This window comes from Schistocerca piceifrons, chromosome 3 (assembly GCF_021461385.2).
Source record: "Schistocerca piceifrons isolate TAMUIC-IGC-003096 chromosome 3, iqSchPice1.1, whole genome shotgun sequence".
Lineage (NCBI taxonomy): Eukaryota > Metazoa > Arthropoda > Insecta > Orthoptera > Acrididae > Schistocerca > Schistocerca piceifrons.
This window is the reverse complement of record NC_060140.1, coordinates 478,894,846-478,912,389: the sequence shown is the minus strand read 5'-3', so window position 1 is coordinate 478,912,389 and position 17,544 is coordinate 478,894,846.

Below are 17,544 nucleotides of genomic sequence, written 5' to 3'. Positions count from 1 at the left end.
CTAGGTTCCTAAACTTCACTCGATGCTAATCTTAGTTCAGTCCCAACACCACAATGACAACACTTAACATTTGTGCTGCTATCTCAGATCTCGAATGAACACCAACTGCTCTCCATCAGTGTCAGAACCAGAAAGCTGGCGTCCTCCACCATCCTCAGGACCGGTGTGCTGTCTCCGCCGCACCCGGAACAGAATGCTCCCTCTACCGGCCTCCGGTACCAAATGCCTTCTCTACTTTTCATTTCCCTAACTCTGGTGTCTCACCCTCGTGCTTATTTGTTTAACCTATCGGAAGAGAGAGAACTTTTCACGCGACCTTTCCTCCCGTCTTATGAGCCTCAGAAAGATCGACACCACATATTCATGCCCAAGAGAGCTCTTGTCTCGCCGTTAGCCTATGAGACCTGAGCAAATGCTCGCATCTTCCGTTACCATTCAAACTATTTTCGAAAGCAACTTTACTAAACCATAAAAGTTCTAACAGTACCTGTGAATACCTGTGGCATCGCCTGACGAGGGCATAACTTCCTAGTCAATCAACAGACCGCCCATTCTCAACTGGCGCCTGCAACTCTCTTATAGGTGTAACTCATAGTCAGTTCCTAAGATACGTTCTCACTGCTGGTGCGATTCTGTCTGCAAGAGGTGCAACTCCACTGGTAACCAGCAGGGCGTCTACCGCAGCGCACTCCACCAAACTCAATAATGACAGACTTCTCGCATGTCTGAAAAGAACGTAAGCCCGCTCACCAGAGTGATCTGTGTGCATTAAATGAGGGTCACGATTACCTAAGGGACACAAACGGGAGCTCTGCCCTTAGTCAAGCAACCAAAGTAAGAATTCAGTTACGCAAAAGCATATCAGAAGAAAAATACTGTACTTTGAGTAATGTCTGACCTACTTACCCCTTGCACTGTTAAGAGAAGTATCGAGTTGTCTATTTAGATTATATTAAAATAAGCTGATTGCTAGAGTGATTGCAATTACTTCTGCTATGCTAATGTCACACTGGAATTACTAATGGACATCAGCCTCAAACGACTTTTAATCACAGCAAAGGGATGCCTCATTCAAAGTCCAGCATCTTCCTACATATTCTGTCAATTTACTTCTTCGTCACCCGTTGTAGGATTTCATTTTGATATTAGCCGGGTTAAGAAAGGAGTCAGGAGAGTGGGTACGTATCATCATTTATCAGACATGCAAACCTAAAGAATACAGTGACACACTTCTTTCTAAGAGATTGGTTTGCTTTGTCAACTTTTAGCAAGTGGCAAAAGGAAATGGGTGGTTTAGAAACCAATGAGATACGAGAGGCATCTGACAAATATATCTCAGTATTTACTGGTAACCTCTGGCCGAGCACTTCAGCTACTCTCTCTCCTGTGGCCGCACGGGATTAGCCGAGCGGTCTGAGGCGCTGCAGTCATGGACTGTGCGGCTGGTCCCGGCGGAGGTTCGAGTCCTCCCTCGGGCATGGGTGTGTGTGTTTGTCCTTAGGATAATTTAGGTTAAGTAGTGTGTGAGCTTAGGGACTCATGACCTTAGCAGTTAAGTCCCCTAGAATTTCACACACGTTTGAACTTCTTTTTAAACTCTCCTGTGTGTTGTTGAAAACCTCGATAGAGGCCTATAAATTTTAGTTCCTCCTAAAATACACAACCACCTTGATCTGAGGACATCTCCATCAATACATAAAAGTCTGAGTTTCAGGTTTTTTCTGCACTCTGAATCAAAAAAAAAAAAAAATTAAAAATGTTACTAACTAAACAAACATTGTTTTTTGCCTCGCTTCTCAAAGTTTGTTATTAATGTCACTGCACTACCTTGTTTGGTTAATTTACAATTTTTCACCAAGAAACGACAGTTGATTCAATGAAAATGATAAATATTTTATGTTGTTATTGGGGTCTTCAGTAGGAAGACGTATTTGTTGCAACTCTTCGCACTAGTCTGTCCCGTGCAAGCCTCTTCATCTCTGAATAACTACTGCAACATACATTCATCTGAAACTGCTTACTTTATTCAAGCTTGGTCTCCTTCTACACTTTTTCTCAGTTCTGACAGAGATAAAGTTGAGAAATTTACCACGTAGATAGCTGATGAAGTCACCACACACATTTGAAAGTGTTCGCTAGTTAGACTCCCAGCTTCTATCAAGAAGTTAAAGCCTACTGGGCACCTTAGACAACTGAACAAAAACCAAAAAACACACACACAGAAACCGCATTCGAGTACAGTACTATAGTCTGCCAACCAGCCAGTGTGCTGTACCAGTCCGTGCGAAGACCATGTTGAGGTACAGTGTCACAGTCTACCGGCCGGCTGGTGCACTGTACCAATCCATGCAAAACCACTTTCAGGTACAGTACTATTCTCTACCATCCACTTAATGCTCTGCACCATCCTTACGTAAGGGTGAGCCTCATGAGGAGCAGTCCTTCCCTCCCTTCCTCGACACCTTGCATGTGTGTGTGTGTTTTTGTTTGTTTGTTAGTTTTTAAGTGTAATTACATGATAATTATGTGGCTGGTTTCCAAGGACGACTCTGCTTGGTGTCCGGACGTTTGGTGGAGGTGGCCGGTGGCCGGAAACATGGATAACAATAATTATCATGACATACAGTGGATGTAAGGAACGCCATATAATTGCATGTCCTTAATTTTGTCAATGTGTTTATTGTAAAGCAATTGATTCACATAAAAAAAAACCGTTACTGGGTACCCCATTCAGCAGTGAACAGCGCCGACGACGGCTCACACAGTGTACAACGGACCTGTTACATTTCATAAAAGCACGCACGGTGGCGGGACGCAGTATTCGAAGCTTCTCGCGGATAGTGAGGTACGTTTCGTGATTATTATTACGATGTTGATTTTTTTTTCTTCTCGCAAGTAGGACGCTGCGTCGTGGTTATTAGACACACGACATTGTTTTCTTTCACAGTTTCCTCATCCGTTGGATTTTTCCACGAATTCTCTTGTCTTTTGAAACACGTGGCCTAACGGTGCAACATGCACTGGCGCTGAGACCCGCGGCTGCCGGCCGGCGCGTTGTGTGGCCCCTGACCTGGGACTGGCGGCTGGCGCTACGGCGTCGGCCAGTTAACGCTCGCACGGGTGTGCCCGGAAGATACTTACCCTCCTGGTGTTTGAGAGTACAGTTTGGATTTTAACTTAGGGTGTGGTTGCACGGAGATGTGTACGGTTCTGTGATGTTGGTTATCTTACTGTCGTCCATTCCACTCATAAATCTGTGGTGATTTTTATTTACAAGTGTAATACAGTAGTGAACTCCGTCTTCAGCATCACAGTGCTACAACACTGGTGAGGTGGTTACGGCAGCAGTGTGCCTTGCCCTGCTTGCTCTCTGTGACGGCACGCAGCTGTGGCAGACCCATGAGTGTTTGCAGATGGTCTACTTACCACGAGAGGCCCTTGCCGTAGTGGTGTTTGAGGCGCAGTTGTTTCTATCCTAACTTTGCTCATAGTGAGGTTACCACGGATGGGATGGTGGTGGTCTCCGCGACCTGCCTGTTGATTGTGAACTTTGCGATGATGGAATAGGCAGTTCTCTCCCCACAAAATATTTTTTAAGATAAAGATGGGAGCGTTCCTATTTCACAGCGTACACTTTGGACTTCAATTTAGGTGAATACGTCAGCGCTACTGCCTGGTGCTGCTGGCATAGTGGAAGATGGCTATACACTACGACAGGGTACAGCAGTGGCCACGGATATGGTTCGTGAGTTGAAGTGGTAATCAGGCATTTTTCACTGTGGGACATAACATATAAGAACAGATTTTTTTACTGGATGAGGCAATACTTAGAGATAATATGGCTATTGCCATACTCCTATTCAAGATTTTCACTATACTTTAGTGATGTGAAATCGCCTGTTTACTCAGTCTCTACAAATATGGGGCAGGATATACATTTAGGAACGGGTGGTCCATAGACATGTATTTTGCTATTGTCCACAAGGCGGGCATGTTTTGGGTTATAGAAAGCATTTCTCTCAGAGTTCAGGAAAGTTCTTGAATCCATAACACTTAACTATTCGTGAGATATTCTATACAGGAATTTTCTTTCGAAGAACTTTAGTTTCGATAGGTATTACCTCTATCTCTCACTGCTGCAGGTGCTGAGAAAGCCTTTAGCATTATTGGCAGAGTGCTTTGGAAATAGCAATATTTTTGGAGGCTACTATTGAAAGTTTTGACAACTGTATCTCAGGAAGGACAATGTCTGTGAAAATGATGGAACGAGTCCATTATTTATAAACGGAGAGGACCGTTGGCGGCATGAAAACACACACACACACACACACACACACACACACACACGCACACGCACACGCACACGCACACGCGCACACACACACACACACACACACACACACGCACACGCACACGCACACGCACACACACACACACACACACACACACACAGAGAGAGAGAGAGAGAGAGAGAGAGAGAGAGAGAGAGAGAGAGAGAGAGATGTTGCGAAAATATGCTATTGTTCTAGACAGGCGACAGCTTTTGTTTGCTCTCGTCCGTTTATACATATTAGGCTGATTACATATATGTGTTACGGGCTGCAGAATGGACTATATCACTCCTGTGAAATCATAACAGGCTTCCGCATGCGCTCTGACATGCCAGACATCTGGGTGGCTGTGCTGAGTGTGTCTCTATAGTTCTACCAGCGGCCCTCTGGTATTGCGACAGTCGGCAGCACACCCAGCAGCCCCGCTGCAGGTCACAGTCGCTGACAGAGCGTTAAGCGAACCACACCACCAGCCCAACACGACGTGTCACGGCCGGCCGGAGTGGCCGAGCGGTTCTAGGCGCTACAGTCTGGAACCGCGCGACCGCTACTGTCGCAGGATCGAATCCTGCCTCGGGCATGGATGTGTGTGATGTCCTTAGGTTAGTTAGGTTTAAATATTTCTAACAAGGGAACCTCCCCATCGCACCCCCCTCAGATTTAGTTATAATTTGGCACAGTGGATAGGCCTTAAAAAACTGAACACAGATCAATCGAGAAAACAGGAAGAAGTTGTGTGGAACTGCGAAAAATAAGCAAAATATACAAAATGAGTAGTTCATGGGCAACATAGGCAACATCAAGGATAATGTGAGCACAGGAGCGCCGTGGTCCCGTGGTTAGCGTGAGAAGGTGCGGAGCCAGAGGTCCTTGGTTCAAGTCTTCCCTCGAGCGAAAAGTTTACTTACTTTATTTTTGCAAAGTTATGATCTGTCCGTTCGTTCATTGACGTCTCTGTTCACTGTAATAAGTTTAGTGTCTGTGTTTTGCGACCGCACCGCAAAACCGTGCGATTAGTAGACGAAAGGACGTGCCTCTCCAATGGGAACCGAAAACATTTGATCCAGGAAAACACGTCTGATATATTCTATACGACACTGGTGACGGCATGTGCGTCACATGACAGGAATATGTTGTCGACCCACCTAACTTGCACACTTGGCTAATAGGTAAAAAGATTCTTCTACCTTGCCCGATTTAGGTTTTCTTGTGGATGTGATAATCACTCCCAAAAAAGTGATGAAAACATAAGAGTGTGTCACATAAACTGCAACAAATGAATGCAAGAGTTTCACAGTCTCTCAGTTTTCTCTGTGCTCTGTCAAAACATCTATTTTTAACGTTTTCAAATTTTTCCGTGTGTAGACCGTCAAATCCTGCATATGTCCAAGCAAATCTGAACATGTCCTGGAATTTTTGAGAGCGAAGTTGATTATGTGTGAGTGCCTGAACTCTGATAATTGTCTGAAAATAAAAATTTAAACTTTTCACTCGAGGGAAGACTTGAACCAAGGACTTCTCGTTCCGCAGCTGCTCACGCTAACCACGGGACCACGGCGCTCTTGATCTCACATGATCCTTGATGTGGCCTATGTTGCCCATGGACTACTCAGTTTGTGTATTTTGCTTATTTTTTCATAGTTCCACACAACTTCTTCCTGTTTTCTCGATTGATCTGTGTTCAGTTTTTCAAGGCCGATCCACTGTGCCAACTTATAACTAAATCTGAGGGGGTGCGATGGGGATGTTCCCTTGTAAGTTCTAGGGGACTGATGATCTCAGAATTTAAGTCTCATAGTACTCAGAGCCACTCAGGACGTGTCAACCCCCTCAGCAGCCCAGGACCTCGCGATGTGCCACAGTGAGCATTAAACGCGCGATTATGACCGTTGCGTGTAGTAGTTTTTAACCTCCGCTGTGCTACCACCCAGTAATTTACAAAGCTCTTTGTGTTGTTTTTATATCCCACAACATACAGCTGTAATTTACAGCCGAAGTGGTGTTATTCTTTGTGTAATCAAATGGCTCTGAGCACTATGGGATTTAACTGCTGAGGTCATCAGTCCCCTAGAACTTAGAACTAATTAAACCTAACTAACCTAAGGACATCACACATATCGATGCCCGAGGCAGGATTCGAACCTGCGACCGTAGCGGCCGCGCGGTTCCAGACTGTAGCGCCTTTAACCGCTTGGCCACCATGGCCGGCTTTGTGTAGTCGTTTTTAGCATGGTGCTGTTGTCAGTAACAGGCATGTGTAGTCCAAATTTTTTTTACATCACTGCAGTTCCCATTTTTAACACTGTTTTTTTCTATGCATATACCAGTTTTAGGGTGTTGTTTCAGTTGTCGTTTTATACCAAATCTTTTTCCCGCCAATTCATAAGTGGAGCAGAGAGATGTATTTCAACTAGTAGGTGAAGTGAGTGTCCTATGTAGACTTACTATTATTTTGAGTCTGCTTGCTACTATTTTCGAGTGATATAGTGAACTTTTTTTCCAGCAGGGTAACACCAATTGTGCGACTTCGTCAATTTTGAGCTGTATTCCGATTTTAGTAACTCATTGCATTGTACAATGCATATAGATGTATAATCAGTAAGCGATTTTTACTTCAGTTTCCCACCAAAATTAAATAAAATACACTAATCTAATCTTCCTCTCCAGCAGCTGGACAGGGATGGGGTGGTCGTGGGGGGTAGGTTACGTCATAGGAGGGGGGAAGGGGTCGGGGAGTTAGGTCAGTGGAAGTATCCCAATTGCTCTATTATTCACCATTTCCAGGGGGTGGACGGGAATGGGTGACATCATGGGATGGCTGAAGGGATCGCCGCCATTTTGAATAGATTATTTGTTCTCGTAGCAGCTTTGTTCCACTACTTATAACTGTGTCTCACTCCCTTCCGGTCTACTGTCGCCCTTGAATGCCATTTGGCTCTTCCAGTTGCAGTGAGGTTTCTGGTGATGCGTGACTAAGAATATATTTTAATTCACGAATTGCATTATAGGGCTATTCAAAAAGAAGGAACAGGTTTCAAACATGTATTGCTTCCATACTACAAAAGATAGAAACACGATTCCTACGTTCCTGGAAAGAGAAAAGTTGAAATTTTTATGCGTTCAATGTGAGCACCATGTGTTACACGACAAATATCAAAACCAATAGCTTATTTCATGCCACACACGAAGCAGCTACTCTCTTGTTTTCGAATTCACAGAATTTCTCCGAGCACGTCCGACGTTACATGATGACACCATTCCAGTGCCGGCTGGAGTGGCCGAGCGGCTCTAGGCGCTACAGTCTGGAACCGCGCGACCGCTACGGTCGCAGGTTCGAATCCTGCCTCGGGCATGGATGTGTGTGATGTCCTTAGGTTAGTTAGGTTTAAGTAGTTCTAAGTTCTAGGGGACTGATGACCTCAGAAGTTGAGTCCCATAGTGCTCAGAGCCATTTTTGAACCATTCCAGGACGTTGGATTGGGAGAGGAGCAGCAGAAAATGAGCTTCATCGCCGGTGACCTCCCAGGTCTCCAGATCTCACACCTTTCCTTTCCATAATATTCAATTAAAAGTGAAGAGGTTATAACACGTGAGCACTTTTGTAGGACACAGTTAATTTATCCCACTTTAAATTCAAGTAGCACATCCCTACATGTTCTGAGTACACTCCCACTACAACTACAGTTACTCGGTTGTCACGAGCATATGTAAGTTTATCATTGCCGATTCTTTACTGTACGATCACCATTTAATTGTAAAGGGTGTCCCAAAAAACACCGACTAGCTTTATGGACAGATTCGTAACTAAAAAAAAAATAGTAAACAGGGACTCTAAAATGCATACCTTAAGAGCTTTGTGCACTTACCTGTTCATCTTCGATGTTATGAAACAGATCTTTCCTGCTGCAAGGACTTTGCTTTCCATAACTAGCGATGAGGTGATATGGACCAAGCCAAGGAAAAAAGTTCAGTAAACATGGGTTCTAAAAGGCATTACTTAAGAGTTATGAGCACTTGTTCATCACCGCTAGTATGAAACACATCTTTTCTATTGAAGACGTGGTATTAATTCTTACGGTTCTCATTTTAGTGTCCATGTTTAATGGAAATATTTTTATTGTTTTGATACGTACTACCTCCTCCTAAAATATGGAAAGCAAAGAGCTTGAAGTAGAAGAGATGTATTTCATAGTATCGAAGATAAGCAAGTGCTCATAGCTTTTGCATAGGTATGCATTTTCGAGCCCATGTTTACTTACTTTTTTTTTCTTGCTTTACTGTAATAAACCTGTCCCTGAAGTGGTTTTTTTGAGACCCTGTATAACTACTCCCGCTTTACGACATTAATCCTGAGCTTCAACTGTCTCACTTTGCTCACACACGTATGCGTCCTAGTAGCGTGATGGCTCTGATGCGACTCTGTGTAATCTTTTCACAAAAATACTTTACTTTCATCCCCGATCGCGGTAAGCGCGAACATCCGCTACCTGTCCTGAAGGCTTGCTTAGGTTCGACTGCCTCACTCCCTCGCAGGTATACGATAAGTATCTGTACCCTTACAGACGCCAGGAAAGTAAGAGTGAAGTTGTCTTAGCCGCAGACCGCCGATAAACAAGTCAGAAATCGGGAAGCACTCGTCTGCTGTGATTCGGACCTTAAGCCGGAGCCGCAGTCGCAGCGGGTAGCAGGCGGCGGTGGTTGACGGAGAGAGGCGTCGTCTCCATTGTGGGCGCACAGCCGGCGTCTGAGTGGCGGCGCTTTTTAATTGTCGAGGGCCCTCTAGGAGGAGAGCCGCCTCAGCGCTGCCTGCTGGCCGCCGGCCGCACTAACTGCCTCCCCCTCCTGTTACACGCGCCTCGAGCTTCTTTGTAAATGTAACAGGTCCTGCTAATGACCGTGCCACGTGTACGCCCTTTACCTGACCGATGCCCCCGGGTTCGTTTACCTCTTCAGTCACCGATAAGCACTGGAATGGAGTACCTGCGTTGCATCCCGACCACTGAAATTTATTTTAACACTCTGTGTTTTACATACGAAAAAGACGAAACCTCTTGGCTTATTATCTTACTTGTGCCCAATTTTAAGCGGACACGCGCCAAGTGTGACACGTGATACAGAATTTTATGATGTGCCTGAGCTGCTACGTGATTGGGTTGAGTAGACTTCTTATTGAGTCTCACGGTGCCATGTTCATCAAATTTTTCTCACGCTCACGAGCCACTTGTATTCCTACTACTATTTCAAACATACGCTGCCTGACAGAAAAAAACGTAGCACTAAGAAGGGAGCTGGAAACGGAATGAAACTTCCGGGTTGACAGGGTATGCGATGTTTTTTTTTTTTTTTCAGTGACTACAAAATCATGTCGAATTTACAAAGATCTTGACAGTATTACTCCACTTGTTCAAAATGGTTCAAATGGCTCTGAGCACTATGCGACTTAACGTGTGAGGTCATCAGTTGCCTAGAACTTAGAACTAATTAAACCTATCTAACCTAAGGACATCACACACATCCATGCCCGAGGCAGGATTTGAACCTGCGACCGTAGCGGTCGCCCGGCTCCAGACTGTAGCGCCTAGGACCGCACGGCCACTCCGGCCGGCCTTACTCCACTTGTCAAGTATGATGATGCGTCACTGTGAGCTGTACATGTGTACGGATTTTAGAGCCCAAGTTTACTGGAGATATTTTTATTGTTTTGGTTCGTACTGCAAAGTAAGAGCCTACGGAATATCAGACCAGCTGTGTGACTGGATTGAAGAGTTTTTAGCAAACAGAACACAGCACGTTGTTCTCAATGGAGAGACGTCTACAGATGTTAAAGTAAACTCTGGCGTGCCACAGCGGAGTGTTATGGGACCATTGCTTTTCACAATATATATAAATGACGTAGTAGATAGTGTCGGAAGTTCCATGCGGCTTTTCGCGGATGATGCTGTAGTATACAGAGAAGTTGCAGCATTAGAAAATTGCAGCGAAATGCAAGATGATCTGCAGCGGATAGGCACTTGGTGCAGGGAGTGGCAACTGACCCTTAACATAGACAAATGTAATGTATTGCGAATACATACAAAGAAGGATCCTTTATAGTGTCATTATATGATAGCGGAACAAACACTGGTAGCAGTTACTTCTGTAAAATATCTGGGAGTATGCGTACGGAACGATTTGAAGTGATCATATAAAATTAATTGCTGGTAAGGCGGGTGCCAGGTTGAGATTCATTGGGAGAGTCCTTAGAAAATGTAGTCCATCAACAAAGGAGGTGGCTTACAAAACACTCTTTCGACCTATACTTGAGTATTGCTCATCAGTGTGGGATCCTTACCAGGTCGGGTTGACAGAGGAGATAGAGAAGATCCAAAGAAGAGCGGCGCGTTTCGTCACAGGGTTATTTGGTAAGCGTGATAGCGTTACGGAGATGTTTAGCAAACTCAAGTGGCAGACTCTGCAGGAGCGGCGCTCTGCATCGCGGTGTAGCTTGCTGTCCAGGTTTCGAGAGGGTGCGTTTCTGGATGAGGTATCGAACTTGCCGCTGCTTATACCTCCCAAGGAGATCACGAATGTAAGAGAGATTCGAGCCCGCACGGAGGCTTTCCGGCAGTCTTTCTTCCCGCAAACCATACACGACTGGAACAGGAAAGGGAAGTAATGACAGTGGCACGTAAAGTGCCCTCCGCCACACACCGTCGGGTGGCTTGCGGAGTATAAATGTAGTTGTAGATGTAGAATAATTCCGTTGGGAAGGCTGTCAAAGTCATTGTATTATCTTCTGAAAGAAACCGAGTGAGATGGCACAGTAGTTAGCACACTGGACTGGCATTCAGGAGGGCGACGGTTCAAACCCGCCTCCGGTCGTCCAGAGTTAGCTATTCTATGAGTTCCCTCAATCGTTCCAGGCAAATAACGCGATGATTCCTTTGAAAGGGCGGGGTGGATTTCCTTCCTCTTCTAGACACTATCTGAGCTCGTGCTCCATCTCTAATGACGTCGATGTCGACAGGACTTTGAACCCAATCTTCCTTCCTTCCTTCTTTCTACTCACACAAGTTAGCCTACAACTGTTGTAACAGGTCCTTGGTATTCTGGGACGGAGTTGACTAACGAGCTGGTTCCATACATGTTTTATTCGAGACAGATCTGGAGACCTTGCTGGCTGCAGAGGTACCTCAACATCAGACAGACAGTCCATAGAGAAACTACGTGAGAATAATTAAACTGGCGGTGTTCTGAGTACTGCAGTGAAGGCTGTACATCTCACAGGACGCTGAAACGTCGTAGGCATGTTTCATTAATCGGTTGAGTATGCTGAAAAAAATAGTAATTCCACTTCCTGCCACCAGGTGAAAATATGGCGCTGTAAGCACTTAAAATGTAGTGTAGGTGCAGGAAAAGGGGAGGAACGATCAGACACATGATAACGGTGGTTCTGCCACGTTTTATTAGAATACGGTCACAGGTTACAACTTTCAATACGCTCTACCATCTCAGCAGCATGCTGCATCCCTAACGTGGCATGGTCGACAATTGTTCAGCATATCTGGTGTAATCAGAGCGATATGTCGTCGTATGCTATTCTTCAGATCAGAAAGAGTCCAGATACATTCCTGACAGACACGATCTTTCAGATATCCTCACAGGAAGAAGAGACTTGGGTTTAGGTCGGGAGATCTGGATGGCCAAACTTGTTGAAACTGCTTAGAGATGATGTTATCATTAGCAAAGTTTCTCGAAGCAAATTTTTTACCTGTCAAGTGAGATGTGTTGTCGTCTCCATCTTGCGTGAAAATAGTGGTGTAGACGAGGTTGTCTTCTTGCAAAGCTGGAATCACGTGTTGCACAAGGAAGTCCTTACAACATACATTTTATTTTATTTATTTTGCGTTCGATATGACAGATGCCTACAGTACTATACACTTTCAGCATGGGAAACTTAATTAACATCCAAATGTAACAAAACATTATTCATTATAAGTTAAGTTATACATATTGCAGTACTTATATACCTATAGTGCATGCGTGTTGTAACCTGTCAAAAAAATTAACAGGAAATTGGAAATTTGTGGTAAGGACGATGGGACCAAAGTGCTGAGGTCATCGGCCCCTAGGCTTGCGCACTACTTAATCTAACTTAAACTAACATACACTAAGGACATCACATACACACACATGCCCGAGGGAGAACTCGAACCTCCGACGGGGGAGAGCCGTGCGAACCGTGACAAGACGCAATAGACCACACGGCTATCCCGCGCGGCAAAAAGTTAACAATTAAACAGAAACATTTAAATTATAAAGCCAAGAAATGGCACAGTTTGTGAGTCTATACAGATTCTCTAGTGAACCGTCCCGAAAACCATGAATTTCTCACTCTATTATGTGCTGCATCGTCTTTGTTTCGCCGCAGTAACAGTGAGGATCGTCCACGTAGTCCCCCTTGGTCATAAGCTCGTTGCAGCGTCCAACAACAGTTCTCATTCCGTTTAGTGCCACCCAGGTTCTGCGAGGGATGTTGAGGCCAGGAACACGATCAGCCGAGTTCTTAATGAGGTGTCCATTGTTAACATTTGCCTGTTGCCATAGGTGTTTCCATTCTGCTATGGTGTCCCGATTGTTCGAAGAGTGGTTCCAGAAGGGATTTCTTGACTTTAACCGTGTCGGGCCATGCAGATCAGCGTGTATTGGGAGTGTGGTATCAGCAGCAATTTTTTGCATTCCTCTTTGGACTGCGTGTTGTCTGCGGAGTGAGGGAGGTTCAGTGTTTGCCAGCACAGAGAGCCATGGTGTTGGGGGCAGATCTCACTGTTTCAGTTATTGTTCGCAAGGTGTCATTTAGGCGAACATCTACTTTATTGACGTGCGAACTGTTGGCCCATACAGGCGCACAGTATTCTGCAACGCTATAGACTAGAACCAAGGAGGAAGTGCGAAGTGTCATAGCATTACTTCCCCAGATGGAACGTACAAGTTTCTGGATGATATTGATTCTGCCTCTGAGTATTTGTCTGACATCCTGAAGGTGTTCTTTGAATGTCAGGCTGCGGTCCAGTTTAACACCCAGGTATTTTGGTGCTCTTTCATGTCTTATATTCTGGCCTGCTATATTCAAGTGCAGCTTCCTGTCTGCCTGTTTGTTATTCAGGTTCATCAGTGTGCTTACTGTTTTCGATGCATGAAGGTTCAGATGCCAGATCCTGTAGTAGTTATGAAGCTGCACCAAGTCAGAATTTAGGCCTGATTCCAACTGTTCGAATGACTCGTCATGCAAAGCAATAGCCAGATTATCGGCGTATGCGAACTTCCTTGATTTGAGTTCCGCCATATCAGAGACGTACAAATTAAACAGTAAATGAGCTAGCACAGAGCCTTGTGGCAGTCCATTATTGAGGATTCGGGCTTTGCTTGTCTTTCTGTGAAGATGTTCTATGTACTTCCTTGTGGATAGTGTATTACAAAAGAGCTTTAGTGACTTCTTATATTTGATTACTGTAGCAAGCTTATACAGTAATCCTTTAAGCCATACTGTGTCGTATGCACCTGAGAGATCTATAAATACTACACCGGTCTTTTTTCCTTTTCTAAAAACCACGTTCAGTATGCGTGGTTAGTGCCAGGACTTGATCGCAGCAGCTTCTCTTCGACCTGAAACCATCTTCCTCCTCGGGTACTGCTGCCTCTATTAGGTGGGTCACTCTCTTTAGGAGAATTTTCTCGAGAAGTGTTTTCTCACACACAGCAAAGAGATAGGTCTGTAGCTCTTGGGATCTCTCTCGTCCTTTCCAGACTTCAAGATAGCCATTATCTTAGACTCCTTCCATTTGTCTGGGATGTTTCCAGTCTCAAGTATGGCGGAGAACAACTTGCAGAGCTACGTGCGTGCTCTTGGAACTAGGTTCTTTAGAAACTCCGGTATGATTTCATCAGGCCCGGCCGCTTTCCTTGATTTGATGTCATTTATTGCAGTTATCAACTCATCCTTAGTGCTTACAATGTCTGTCTGTTCTGCGCAGTTCTTCAGTGCTTCAGCCGCAAGTTTCTTAAGGTCCTTCTTTCGTTGTGTAGTGACGTGGCTCTTGGAGTTTTCAAGTGTAATTGAGCTTGAGAATGAGATTTTCACTCTGCAGCGGAGTGTGCGCTGATATGAAACTTGCTGGCAGATTAAAACTGTGTGCCGTACCGAGACTCGAACTCGGGACCTTTGCCTTTCGCGGGCAAGTGCTCTACCAACTGAGCTACCCAAGCACGACTCACGCCCCGTCCTCACAGCTTTAATTTTGCCAGTACCTCATATCCTACCTTCCAAAGTTTGCAGAAGCTTCGCGGGAGAGCTTCTGTAAAGTTTGGGAAGTAAGAGACGAGGTACTAGCAGAAGTAAAGCTGTGAGGACGGAGCGTGAGTCGTGCTTGGGTAGCTCAGTTGGTAGAGCACTTGCCCGCGAAAGGCAAAGGTCCCGAGTTCGAGTCTCGGTACGGCACACAGTTTTAATCTGCCAGCAAGTTTCATAATTGAGCTTATTTTATTAGGGTTAACAGCACTCTGTTTGGAGCTAGGATGAACAGCGCCCCCTAATTTTCTGAGAAGGCCCCAACTTTTACCGCTGGAACGGTTGAAGTCAAGCTGCTCAACCAGGTCATACCAACGTGTCCTCCTTTCTTCGTCAAGAAGCTTGGTCAGTGAGCCTGCAGTCTGGGAATTTCCAGTGTTGTTGTATTCCTGAAGAAGAGATTCACATTGATTGGTAAAGCCTGGTATGTATGTTCTTCTAGCTCCGCGTGGGATAGTTTCTTGGGCTGCTCACAGCAGCAGTTTAGTAAACAGTTCATAGTTTATCGGAATTGGAGGAATTGTGGTCACAGTTTGTTCCACGCGAGATTGGAATTTGTCCCATTTTGCCTTACGGAGGTTTCAGCGGGGGATTGGTGGGCTGTCTATGACTGATACCTGCAGGCCAATCTCCGCAATGACTGGTGAGTGTTGACTTTTCGGCAGGCGTGTCAAAGCAGTTCGCTTTGCTTGCGTTAGAATCCATCATTACTGGTCGTCACAAAACAGAGATCTGGCGAAGTTGAAGTTTTCCATGCATCCGACGTAAATGTGGCCTTGTCCTTAGCATGGATGGATGTTTTTGACATCAGCCCAGTCTGCTAGTTGGAGACCTTGGTCATCACAGGAGTGGTATCCTCATCTGAAATGGTGAGAACTGAAGTCCCCAATGTACGCTGCTGGGTGGCTTACATCAGGAGGAAAGGAGATGCACAGTTTTGGGATGGAGATTTGTACACGTTGACTATCGTTAAGTCATTTTCATTTACCTCTATAGCAAAGTCAGTGGCCATGGGAAGGTCTATAGCATTATTCAATAGCTCATTTTTAATGAGTGTTGCGATTCCATGCTTTTCATGGCCTTTGGAGGCAACTGTGGTAAATCCTTGCACTACGTTGGTAACTTGAACTCTCATCGGTATGTTTTTCTTAAAGTTCCAGGACGTCTACCTCGTTTTCTTTCATAATTTTGGAGAGGATATCACCTTTGGCTCTGCTGTAGCCTTTAATGTTGGCTTGGCATATTCTTAGAATATGCCTAATTTTTGGTTTTTTGACGGGCCGCATTCTGCTAGCCTTCGAGTAGCGCATCTGGCAGGTCCGGGAGGTACGAGTAAGTCCGGCCATCGCGTAGGGTTGACATTCGCTTCGTGTTTCGCTCATCTTCTTCTCATCGCATCGAAACGCTACTAGGGGAGTGGGCCACGTCGAGGCTGTCACCGACCACACTGTCCACACAAATACAGATGTCGCTGTACAGCTAACAGGCGCACGAGATGTCATCTGCTCGAAGAAAAACGGACCACGAAACAAAGGGCTTGTGAAATCACACCACACAGTTGCATAATCTAGGTGCAGTGGATGTTCGTGCTCAGCATGTGACAGAGTCGAACCCCATTTACGACAGTATTGTGCATTCACGTCACCGTGCAGAGTAAAATGTGTCTTGATCATACAAAGAATATTCCCTGGCCACATATCATTCACTTCCAAGCGTGCCAAAAAACGAAGCCCAAAGTCATGGCATTGTAGCCTATCATGAGGAATCATTTGGTGCACATTCTGAATCTCGCAGGTATACCATTGCAAAATGTGCCGCAAAATCTTTTGAACTGTTAACTATGGGAGAGAGAATTACCGTGACACCGCTGGAGCAGTGGCTGAGAATCTGAGGCTTGTGCTGCATGTTCAGCTGTAGCTACAACTTCAACAACTACTGCCATGGGAATGGGCCACCTACCTATACCTGCTGCACTACCTAATTCACCTCTTTCTTCAATTTTCTTCTTCATATTCTTTAGCCCATTTACTGACACGGGGCCTCTTCGCAGCTGTTTCTGTCTGTGGTATTCCTGCAATGCAGCGCTGCTTTTTACCGTTTTGATAAAACAGCTTTACCAGCAGCGCACGGTCTTTCTTCTCAATAATCACTGCGTTTCGTGCGGAAAACTTCAACCTTCGTAATCGTTCACACCAACACTCGCGTCACGAAAGAAATTAACAAGCGTCGCCAAGTGTCAAACAGCATACTGACGCCAAAGCCGGCCGCTGTGACCGATCGGTTGTAGACGCTTCAGTCCGGAACCCCGCTGCTGCTACGGTCGCAGGTTCGAATCCTGCCTCAGGTATGGATGTGTGTGATGTCCTTAGGTTAGTTAGGTTTAAGTAGTTCTAAGTTCTAGGGGACTGATGACCTCAGATGTTAAGTCCCATAGTGCTCAGAGCCATTTGAACTTTCTGATTTTTGAACTGACGTCAAAACCGGAAACATTTCAGAATCTGACTTCTTGCAGGAAGGAAGTGGCACCACATTTTTCTCAGCATACTCGACGATCGCAGCGATTATTGAACATACCTGTAATGTTTTAGCATCCTGCGATGTATCAGCGCACGCTGCAGCACACCCAACATCGCCAGTTTAATTACAACCACCGGTTGCGTGTCACGTGTGGACGCTTATTGTCCCGCCGAAACAAGGCACCATTCCGTCGCACGAGAGTTGGTAACACATGACGCAGGATGTCCGCGACGTACTGTTGTGGCGTCACAGTTCCTTCAGTTACTACCAGCCACACCCGTGGCTCCCGACACACGACGCCAGGAGTAACAACGCCGTGCGTCTCGAAAACATTGGAAGAATGCGACCTCTCCCCAGGCCGCCTCCATA